Genomic DNA, 12,318 nt, shown 5'->3' on the forward strand with positions numbered 1-12,318 from the left:
AGTGGAGCAGAGAGGGATGACAGATTATACTCTCATTATTCTCACTGCTGGTCTTGTCTGTCACAACAAGAATGACAAAAATCCTAATGGAAAAACAAATTATATTTTAGCTTGCTGGATGGTGCTACTAGTGCTGCAGGAGAGAACAAACATATAGGTATGTGTGTGACGCATGTTCCCCTCGGGTAGCATTTAATTAGCACTATGACTCCTAGTTCCAGCTTTCACTGGGGAAATATACCTCTGGTGATATTTCTTTCTGTCAAGCCAACCCATCTAGTCCCCAATTAAAAGAGAAGTATTTCCCCTGTGTCATGTTGTCATCACACAAGAATTTGCAAAACAGTTCCAACTCACTTTTTGGACAATTATGTTCTCAAGCATTTTCACACCGAACATTTATGCCGCAGAAAAGACAGACCACATTAATTGCTAGAGTTCCTTACGCTGAAAGAAGAGCTCACTTAATTTAACCATTCAGAAATGAGTAACACAGTTTATAAATGTGCAAACAATGTCTCCATGGTTATTGAAAGTTTCTGTAAGCTCCAGATTCAGCCGCTCTGTTCTAACACAGTGTATAGAGGGAGAACAGTCTCTAATCATTATAAACATAGATACTCTTCTCATCAACACATCACTTGATCGAGTGTCACTTTGACATATTTGTTTTTATTGCAAAGTACTTTGTATATCAGTTTGTTAAGCCAACAATGTAGTCAAAAGTAGAGAGTAGGTCTATAGTAAATATGCCAAATCAACTTTGTTGTGGTCTGTATGAATTCCTCCTGTCAGACAGTACAGCCTTGATATATAGAGTGACTGACTTACTCCAGTTATGTAAGTTAATGATGTAAGGCCTGTATTCTGCGCTTGTTGGCATTCTTTTTAATCTCTTAATTGATTGATTACAACAGTGGCTGCCTGTTTCACAGAGATCACTGTGGTTGATATAACATTTTACTTTGGCCTGTTTTTGGTTTGTAATAGGCATTACTTGATGTTGAATGCATTTAGCTGCTATTTATGGTAATGCTGTTGTTGGTTATAATGTTTTTTCGAAACTGTTTTAAAGAGCTGTAGATGCAACTTTTTCAGGCTGTAGTTTGTGGTGCTGTTGAATTTTATTGCATTATACTTAGTGGACGTTTCTAATATTTAGTCTAGCCTCAGTTGTATAAATGTTGGATTTATACAGGGCTCTTGTATTAGGCTGTATTAGTTTTAGCTAGATGTATCCAGTAAACTGGCAATAAGGTGTCCAGCTTATTTCATGGGGTAGAAATAATGCAACACAAATTTAATCTAAACATTAGATATAAATTCCCACCCCAGAAACCAAGCCAATTTCTTCTTCTTATTTTTTGTCTGAAATGGAACATCAAAATTCAGGAAGTTAGCTCTGTAGACCCGGCTGTCAAAAACATCCCATTGTGCTCGGTTAGAATACAAGAAACAGAACGCCGTGAGTAGATAGCAGACCTCACAAACCATCAATTTACAAATGAAATGAGCAAGGGCCAAACCGATTGCATTGCTTATAATTGTGTTTATTTCAGCAACTTTTGGCAGGTGAACCACACTTCTACAATTCAGCTGTTTGTTGTAAGTAGGTCTTTTACTTCAATAGGATATTTTGTTCGTACTGAAAAGGAAAAGATGCTGTTTAAATCCTGTCTAAACCTTTCTGCCACAGCAGATTAGCACAGTGACACTACAAACTGTTATAGGAAAGAATCCGAGAAATTACACAGGTAATTACAAAAAAATATGAAATGACCAAACATTCCTAGTCAACACCCCACCAACTACGGAGAGAGCACGTTCACCTTAAACCTTAGGAAATTGGACTTGCCACTCTTCACCCTAGGTACTTTCAAATTGATTATCAGCTGTGGGCCCCAGTAGTTAGCTGCATGAGGGTATCAATTTTAATATGTCAATCTGCTTGATTTTTCTGCATTGACCTTAAAGACTATTTTGTAAGGAAGGGTCTCAGTAAGATGAGATATTTCTCTGGTTGTGGAATGTGAAATCCTCCTCGTTCCTTGCAATTCCTCTCCACAGACCAACACCCAAACCAGAGTTCATGAGGTCCTGTTTTTCCTTAAAGGAGGGGTTGGCATCGGCATTGCTTGTCCTCAATTACAAGCATGAGCCGATCCCTCGGAGGCATTTCCAAGAAAGCCCTCAAACATTGCCGATATGTAATATTCCCCTTATGAGAGCAGCATTCACTCTTTTGTTATTGCTCCTATTTTCATCCAGGGTTATAATTTAAAGATATTGAGTTTTTTAAACTTTGGCTTTGACAAATCTTCTAGTTGTAGCACGGCTGTTTAGGGTTATAGAAAAGGCATTTTGGAGATGCAAAAAGAAAGGCAGCTGCTTAGGCAGCCTGTCCTGGCTTTCTTCACTCCATTTATGAGCAAGTTTAATAAAATTGAAGGAATGACTAAACTGACCTCACATGCTTGGTATAGCTGATAAATGGGCCCAACCGCTTGCGATCAGAACAGCGGTTCTGCTCAGAAGAGATGCACTGCCAGACTCCTATGGTAATTTATGCACATCTTCTGACACATTATTGGCTAAGCCGGCAGATGGTGGATGTGTTTGAGTGTAAGGGATGGACAGCTGTGGGTTTCCGCTACAGCACCGCCAAGTTTACTTTGTCCTTTTTCTTTGAGCAAAGTCTACAAAATGTCTCCTCTACCATGTTCAATTTATTTATTCTTTTTTAATTAAAATTTATTTAAATTAAACTATTTTTTAAAACTGTTAGTTATCCATGCTAGTAGTGTAGGTGACCACCTTGGTCCAGACTGAAATATCTCAACAATTGATGGATTGGTGTTAACTTTTGTACAGATATTCATGGCCACTAGAAGAGAAAGCCTACTGACTTTCATGATCCCCTGATTTTTATTTTTTTTTCCTCTAGCACCACCAACAAGTTTACATTTTAGAGAAATGTCTCAACAACTACTGGATGGATTGCCATTGAATTCTAATAACTAGGTCATCCCTTTGGTGATCCCCTGAGCTTTCATCTAGCACCGTCATCGGGTCAAAATATTACTTTGTCCAATAGATTGGTTTATGACAGAATACTTGCAGAAGTAATGCCATTCCCATCAGTCTCACATGTACTTAGTGTTTGGTGCCAATTAGCAAATGTTAGCATGCTAACACACACTTTACTAAGATGATAAATTAAACCTACTTTGCAGTGTTTCCCACAGAATGACTGTAACTGTGGCGGGGCGGGGGGGGTGCATGCGTGCAGTCAACATTAACTACCAGCTATACACAGCGTGCTAGTGTTGAAAACCCAGGTGTTTTCTAACATTAACTTAGCTCTCCTTATTAGTTAGGCTCCTAGGCTCCTTACATGCTTGCTAATAACGCTGGGTCTCCGACATTGACAGCGTTGTGTTGGACAGATTTGTGCAGCTGTGTTCACGAGTGAGAGGGATAGAGAGCAAGAGGGTGAGAGAATGTGCTGCACTAATGCGCTACGGCACTCTGCAATTAAATATATGATTTTAAATAAGCCTAGTTTAAAAAAAAAAAAAAAAAAAAAATCAATATCCATCTGTGGCGTTGATATTGTGGTGGACCGCCACAAATAAATGAACATATGGGAAACATTGTTTGGATCGGCATGCTAGCATTGTCACTGAGTATGTTAGTGTTCTGACTTAAGCATTTAGCCCTACGAACCAAACATGAGCTTCTTGCATGGCTGTAGTTTACTCTTAATCTTTTAAAATGTTTTCTACATCATCTGCATTCCTCTTCTACATCTGTAGCACTTTGTGATGATCTGTTGATGAAAAGGCCACATCAGTTGGAGAGTGAAAACATGATACAGTTCTAAAGCGGTTTGCGGCTGTAGGGTAGGGTAGAGTCTGTGAAAAGTTTGTAATTCAGAACTCAAGTGAACAGATGAGCACATGGATGTCTTTTGTGTGTTGAACATGTGTGTGTGGTTAATGCTGAGATGCTGTCAGCCCAGTGACAGACCAGAGGGGAAACACACACACACACAGAGCATGTTCTGATAGCTGAGGTTGGAAAGACCAGATTGGTGCATTGTGATGTGCAGATGTAATCATCCTTTGACACGCAACGTGGATCATACTATGGCACAAAGTGATTATATGCCGTGACTGGAATTTACCGTATAGTTCACAGCTAAAACGGGTCATCTGCTCTGCACATGGCACCTTGTTGAGCTACTTTTTCAGGGAAATGAAAAAGAGAGACGGGTGCCGATTTTAAGCCAGGCTGAGTGGCTCTCTTGGCTCAGAGCATACGCTTTGAAAAGAAATGGGAGGGAGATTGAAAGATAGTTGAAGAGGATTTGGAGTAGGAGTGGAAATTCTTTCAGTTAAATATTTAGGCTACTGCAGAGCAAGATGTAAGAAGGACAGGATGGAGAGGGAGATGAAAGGGACAGCCGTATCGCCATGTGCCTTCTGTTGTTTACCCTGTGGATAAGTGCAGGCATTGACTCAGCTCAAACCTATTTGTGGCAAGCTCAAATAAGCAGAAGTGCAATTGGGAACACAAAGAAAGGGAATATGAACTGCTTTTCAAGTGTAAACAAATATATAAATATATACAGGCAGAAAGGGCATTGCTTGGATTGATTATGAATGTGCAATGAGAAGAAGGCAATTTATTGGGTTTTAAGGGATTAGAGAGAACTGTAACAAACTATTATTTTCATTATCAATGAATCTGCAGATTATATTATGTGTAGGTATGTGTGTATGCATGTGCGTTTGTGGATATGTATTTATGTATTGTTGTGGGTAAGATTTGGATCTTGAGTCTGTAATCTGGATATTTGCCCAATTAATGGTTTGGTCTACAAAATGTCAGAAAATGGTAAAAAATGCCCATCAGAATTTTTGAAAGCCCACAGTGTCATCCAAGGATATTTATTTTTCTCCTACATAAGACAAAGAAAAGCAGAAAGTCTTCTAAATTTAGAATCCAAGTCTAGTTAATGTTGTTAATGGTAATGCGGTTTCATTTGAAAAATTAGATTTTTTATTAGATGTTCTAACGATCGACTAATCGGTTATTTGTCAAATCATTTCAGGTCCAGATAAAGGCCACCAAAGGGAAAATAAGAAAAGGGGAAAAGTTGAGTAACATGAAGTCACTTCTATCTGAGACAAACAAAAACCTGTTGATATCCTTGAAAGTGCAACCTGATATCGCTACCAATGTCACAGTTCCATCATGCTGTCAGCCAATACTTCAGTTAATGTGATAAGTACAAGTCTGATGTTTTAGACATGTTCTGAAAGGGAATTCATAAAGGATGGCAGGCTGGGAGATGAAAGTCCTCTATGTTCAAGCAGGCAGGAATGTATGAGCCTCACAGGGTTCACACTGCACCACAGACATGCTGTCTACTCATGTATTAATCATCATTAGGCCAAGATGAACCACAGAGCCTTTATGTGTGCATGTTTAGGGTTTCTACATTGTATTTGAACAGACAAAATTCTAGTAAACGTAATCACTCTACTGGCATGACTATTTTTGGTCTTTAATTGCGTGTGTGCCTGTGGAGGACCAGTAAAGCTTTTTTGACTTTGGCACACAGATGCAGACAGCTAGTCTCCTCCCAAGGCTGCAAGCCCAGTGCGGGTCCAGTCTCTATACAGCTAGATTACAGAGTGGACTCTAATGGTACATGAGCCGAGACAACCAGGGACTTCAACACAACAGCCCTGGTTTGGGCCTCAAATTGCATAGGGAGAACCAGTGACCACCTTCATGTTAGACCCAACTATACGCATAGGCCACATCTGAATGTGCTCTCTATTTGGGAAGGGAATCTTTCAACCCACCAGCAAACCCTCAGCCCATTTACTTAGTTTAGAACAAGGCTTCATCCTGTGCTGTGTGGTATTGTTGAATTGGACAGGAGGGTGCCAATTTAGGCGGTACATGTAATTGCATGTGAGCGCATGTTTATGTGTTTACAAGGGAGAGTGAGCCGAGCCAGGCTGGCCGCAAGGTCTAACCGAGTCCAGGATGTAATGGACTGTGTCTGAGTGGAGTAACTCTAAGTACAGTCTTGAGGTCATATACACTACGGTGGTAAAAATGCAGCAGCCGTGCCTTTGCTCTCTCACTCAGCCATGAAGAGCATTACAGACCAACTTAGCCTAAAAGAACCTAAGCCTGCACAAGTGTACATGACAGAGCTCAGATCTGGCTTGTCCCAGTGTGCTGAAATACTTTAATCCCTTAGCCTCTTCTACACTAGCTGCAAATCCTTTACTTTTTTACATCAGGAGGGATTCTGAACAGGCGTTGGTGTTTCTACGAGTCTAGCTTCAACGCAAGCTACCAATTTAGTGGGAGCTGTAAAATATCAGTGTTGTCTTTGCTTAGCATTTATCTGAACTTCTAGGGTTTGGTGCACCAACCTCTCTCTGTCCTGCTCCAGTAGAGTGGTAAGGAAGTTGCTCTTCTGGATAAAAGCCCTGTGGCTTCTCTCTTGCTCCTCTAGCCTATGTAGGGTGCTGCTGTGAGAGTGGGACACCTCCATGAACTGCTCCAGCATCTGTTTGGACGAGCGCTTCTGGGCCTCCACCGAGTGGATGAGCTGTGGGGGTGGGGGGAGGGGGAGGGGACAACAGTGGGGGTTGAAAATCTTTGAGATTTAATATTTAGATTTGTGCTGCGCAGTAATATGAATTTATCTAAACAGTGTACTGGTTACCAATCCACAGACTTTGCTGCCAAATGTTTTCATTGGAAACTTATTCTCCTGAAGAAATAAAACCGTACCAATCAGGATAAAACAATCCTTCAGTTTGCAGATTGATCACTGCAGAACAATAGATCCAGCACGTGTAACACCTGTAGTGCAAAATAACTAATTTGTGCAAATATACAGCAGTAATAGATGCTCTTTTTGACAGACAGTAATGCATTCACCTCATTAAATTTGATTATCCTCTCCATATGGTGTCTACTTTCTTATTATTGGGTGTTGGTACCTCAGCAACTGTTTTTTTGTAGACATCCTGCAGGTGGTACTGCTGGGACTGAAGGGAGTCTCTCTGCAGGGCATGAAGGACCTTCTCCGGTCTACTGAAACCATATTGGGCCCCTAGTAGAGCCGAGTCTGTCTTCTCTGATTTCAACACAGCAATTACCTCATCTCTCGCCTAGTGTGACAAACATTGTAGTCAGCTTAAACTTAAGCATTGAGTTTCACATGAGCTAGATTCAACTACATAATGAGTGTGTGAGTTGGATGTGATTAAATAATCCTACCTGTAGTTCTCCCTCCAGAATACTGAGCAGAAACAACAAGTCATCGTGGGACAGGTCGTCATTTGTGTGTCTGCCCTCCCACCTCTCTCTCGTGCCTCCCATGTTGGCCCTCTGAAAAGTGATTTCTCGTTGTTGGATGGGGTTGAAGGGAAGCTTTAAGCTGTGTTTTTGATTCCAAGAACCCATTTTGCAGCTGTTACCAAGTGGGTGCATGGCTTTAAGTCCACCTAGAAGAAACTGCAGAATGAGAAAAAGTTGGAGTTGGCAGCTATACATGTGACAAAGAGAAATGTGTGCTTCCAACCAAAGGGGTTAAGCAAGCTCATACATTGCGTCTTTACTGTACATGTGATTATTGTGTGGCTTTAATAAGCGACCGGCTGATGCAGATTATATAAATCTTTATGGGCTAATCCAAAGTAAAAAGGCCTCTTGTCATAACAGTTAGTGTTACTGAAATGGATAGGCCTCTGCATTGCATTACATTGTGTTAGGTTTATGTGATCTCGCTCTTAAACTTAGCACATTTATAGCAATCATTGTCATCTTGGCAGACAAAAGGACTAAAGTTTGCTAGAAAGTAGGACCTTGATTACTGACCACATGAGATATGGAGATATGTGTTATGTTTCTGTATGTGTGTGTTTTTGTTTTACTATATTAGGAGGGTCCAAAAACTGGAATTCACTATACTTGTGGGGCCCGACGAGCTTTGTAGGGACTAAAATGATAGACCCCACAAATTTAAAGGGCTATTTGAGCGTTAAGGCTTGGTTTTAGGGTTCAGGTTTGAAATAGGTTAGGGTAAGGGTTAAGATGAGGCATGTAGTTATGGTTAAAGTGAGGGTAAGGGGCTAGGAAATGCATTATGTCGGACAAGTGTATTTGTGTGCGAATTGAAGCAAATCGCATCAGCTGAACGGTGTTAGCTAGCCAGCTTTCTCTGACTTGGTGTTCTCATACCATATTTAGAGACAGAAAGCAAGCAGGTTCATATTAGTGAAAGATGATGTAATCTCTCAGCTCAGCTTCTCTAGTCCAAGTTCTCACAGTGGCTGGGAACGCCTTTTATTCCCTAGTTGTTGCTCAGGTTTCTTTAGATAAGTAACTAAAGGCCCTTGTATTTCCCATCTTGTGGAAAATGGGACAAGTTAAAACAAATCTAGAGGTCTGTATTTTCATTGCAGTTGTTTTAAGACTGTGATTAAGACCTCCTCAGGCCTTTTACTGGTGTTAGAAATTCTGTTACTGAACAGGAAAGCAGTGAGACTCTTTCTCTCTCACCCCTCCCCTCAGTCATTCTTTGTCTTACACAAGCACACAGACAGACAGCATCTGCTTGTTGTCAGGTCTGAGATCAACCTTGAGTGCCCCTCAACAAGATGAACACTGGTACGTAAGGGACATATTGTGCAAGGAAAAACACCAAACGGAAAGGAAGCCCTTCAGCTGGTTCTTTGTAGCCAATAACATCCTTCAGATATTGAATCCTTGTGGGAGTGCTGGCTTACTTAATCAATGGTGTTTGCATTAAAAGTATTTTTTCTTGGCCTCTGTGTGGAAGGAAAAGAGCGACAATTTCAACCTCCCTCCCTTCCTCTCAGTACGCGCTCTGTATCAATCAGGAAGACGGATGAAGCTGTCTTGGCTGTCCCTGTGTTACTTTACTCCACTTGTTTTCAGCGGCAGGAAGGGGTGATGGAAGCTCTTAACACAATTGCTGTGGAGTTTTCATTAGGTCACTTTTAAACGATCAAGACTAGCAGTACTCAGGAATCATATTCACAGAACTGAGTCCCCACAATATACAGAGCCACTCCATAATACACTTTAATACATGAATGATTATGTCTTCAATTAATTTGGTGGTCTTTAAAGAAAATGGCTGTAGTTTTGGACTAAAGAGAGCCTTCATCAGTCAGCTTGAATAGGTTTAGCCCAGGGTTGGTACAGATTAAGATGACGACATGCAGTGGAACTAATGTGAGTTGGTAATCTTTGGCACATATTTTCTGTGGTGGCCTGGGGCCTGTTTTGTTTGGACATGATGTTTTCTTCTCTGCCCATCTGATGGTGCTGTTAAGGTGAGCAGTCAAACCATGACACATGCTTCTGTGTCCTTGGCCTTCAGTTGATTAATGGTGAACCCAATTTTCTCTCTCACACACACACACACACACACACACACACACACACACACACACACACACACACACACACACACACACACACACACACACACACACACACAGAGAGAGAGAGTTTGACTAAAGGTGTGTGTGTTCAGTGTCTAGACAAGCGCCTGCATACTGATGTCGAAGCACACTCCCACACGATGCCAGGCATGTGAAAATACCTCCAAACTTGGCTCAGAGCCAGAGTCAGCCTAATAATGGTTTCCAGGGTTGCCCCACTGAGGACTGTCCGCTGGCAGGCAGGTTGGCAGTCGCACATGTGGCTGGCCGACTCTGTTTATTTATCTAAACACCACTCAGGGCAGCATGCCTGCATCCTTCCTGCCTGCCTCTGTCTACTTAAAAGGACACCGGCTGCCCTTGGAATAAACCATTAACACTTTCAAAATCTCACTTATGGGACTCCCTCCCAACCAAACACTGATCTACAGGTGGTATTTTAATAGTAAAGCAAACTATCAGTATGGGCTGGGACCATTGAATCTTCACACTAATTCCTTGATATTTTAAAACCACTAAATCCAAATTGAAGTTCATCACCTTTATAGTCAACTATCGGTAAAGCACGGAGAGGCCCATGGGATGTTTTCATCAAATGTTAAGAGTTTAATTCAAACTCCAGCCTGCAAATGATTAGTTCTTTTTTCCCATTTTTATTTTCCCCAGGATTTTATTTTAGAGTAATCATTTAATTATCCAGTGCTCCAAAATTGGAGCATAAAAATTGGCTTTTTTGTTTCACATTTGCCTCTGATTTGCCATGACACAACTGACATTAATATGTCTCTTTCTAAATCTAAAAGAAAGGCTGACCTGGACAGTTTCTAGAGAGGTGGACGGACAAGCGATTTGTTTTCTTGTTTCCTAGTTTTGACATTGCTGCTTTCTACCCAGGGAAATTAACTTTTTAAAATGTGAACATCTACCAGCCACTAAATAGTAAATCATTATTCAGTGTCTGAAATCTACCAGCCACTTTCAAATTTATCAGCATGTGGCTGGTGCTTATTTCCCACTGAGGAAAGAGCGTCTTTAGCTTAATGTCACATATAACTAATAGTTACAAGAAGGATTTAAATAAAATCCTTTATATGTGATTGGATTGCTCAAAGTGGGCTTAGACCCTTAGTTCAGATAAGGGAAAAACTCCTCCTAAAAACCCCTTCAATACATACAATGGTCAAGGAGAGGGAAAGAGATACAGTATTTTTTTTTTCCTGTGCTTGTTCTCCCCCCCATGCAAGCAAACAACCTAGCCTGTGGCCCCCAGGTAATTTAAGTTTGAGACCCCTGCTCTAGCTATTCATTCCCAGTGAGTAGCTCATACCCACTTTATATGCACCTATCATGGGAGGCTGGCTCTTGGAGTCCTCTTTGGCCTCCAGTTTCCAGGGTCAAGTTGGCACAGCCCTCTGTAATATGCATTCTGTATGGCTGATGTGTGTTTTGGCACAAGCACAGTACTACAGGCATGGTTGATAAGAGTGTTGTAATGCTCATGTTGTGAAGTTTTGTACATACTTGTCAGCGTTGTTATAGTATTGTAATTTTTGTAAATTTTTTGATCTTCTTACTTTTTATATATTTCTATTTTTGTTCATGTGTACTCTAAACACCAATTTATACCAAGGCAAATTCCTTGTATGCAAAAATGTACCTGGCAATAAACCTGATTCTGATTGTAACAGAGAAATTATACAGTTAGCATGCCAGCCAGAGAGAGCAGAAGATGTGGAACAGCCTATACATTTATTTTGTCACCATAAAATGCCACTTTTGTACTCCATGATTATGAGTGTTGTTAGGCTGCGCTGCACGTATTGCTAAATGCTTCATACACTGAGGCTTTTAGGATAAAGACACAATGCATTAGGTGACAATGAACCACTACAACTGTTATAATCACTTTCCTTAATGACATCCTGTGCTCTGTTTAATGTGGGAGAATATTGGATTTTCATGGCTAGGGAATAAACCATAGCTTAGAGCACATTTGTCATCTTGACTCAGTTTGTCTGGATCTCGATTAGGTGGAGGAATCAGGAAGGTATTGGGAGAAAAGTCGGACTGGTGCATTGTAGATGGGCTTAAAAAATTGGTATAACATTTGATAACACACAGACTCTTGTTTTGTTTATTTTTTACATCAATAATTGTCTTGTTCATGCACATTACATTAATCTATGTTACCAGAAAAGGATTAATACAGTTTTTCTGCACTGTGAAGAGAGAAAACAGATTCACACAGTTTGATGAATGACAGGTTGTTTTTTTCATGCAAAATAGATTTGGGGTTTAAAAATTCAATTAAGCTGCTTTATTTTAGGGGTTTAGTGAAGGTGGGTCATTTTTTTATTTCAGGACAGAATGTTAAGACTCCACAAGGGTTAAAAAACTACAGAATGCGCTTGAAAATATTTCCGCTGTTTTGTAATCAGGCACGTCTTAAAGCAGTCTTACGGCAAGGTCGATTTATAAACAGTTATTTTCCACCTTAAACATCATTCCCTTTAATTATTTGGGTATATTTTGTTTAATGTGCCTGACAGAAGGTGTTAAATATTTAAGTATGGCTCCCATTCCCCTTTAGTTTTAAGTGCCAGATGTGCCAGTGTTCCTGCTGTCTGTGCTGCTTTAAGTGCTCATGGTTTTTCAAGACTATTGGATGTTGGGTTTGGGGTTAATTAAAGAGTACAAACATTTTCGTATGATATATTTTCCTTTTGAAAGCTTCATCTATGATCGGAAACCTTTTGGCGTCACTCACAAGATCTGCTAAGCTAGCTAAGGTTCGGATGTTGTAGTG

General features: G+C 40.5%; 1 protein-coding gene across 6 annotated transcripts in view; it reads left to right on the plus strand.

Annotated features, from left to right (window-relative positions):
* cmss1 (cms1 ribosomal small subunit homolog) overlaps positions 1 to 12,318 on the plus strand; it is a 30,819-nt gene that overhangs the window by 9,509 nt on the left and 8,992 nt on the right. The window lies entirely within an intron of this gene.

The sequence above is a fragment of the Micropterus dolomieu genome, linkage group LG07 (genome assembly GCF_021292245.1).
Source record: "Micropterus dolomieu isolate WLL.071019.BEF.003 ecotype Adirondacks linkage group LG07, ASM2129224v1, whole genome shotgun sequence".
In the NCBI taxonomy this organism is placed as follows: Eukaryota; Metazoa; Chordata; class Actinopteri; order Centrarchiformes; family Centrarchidae; genus Micropterus; species Micropterus dolomieu.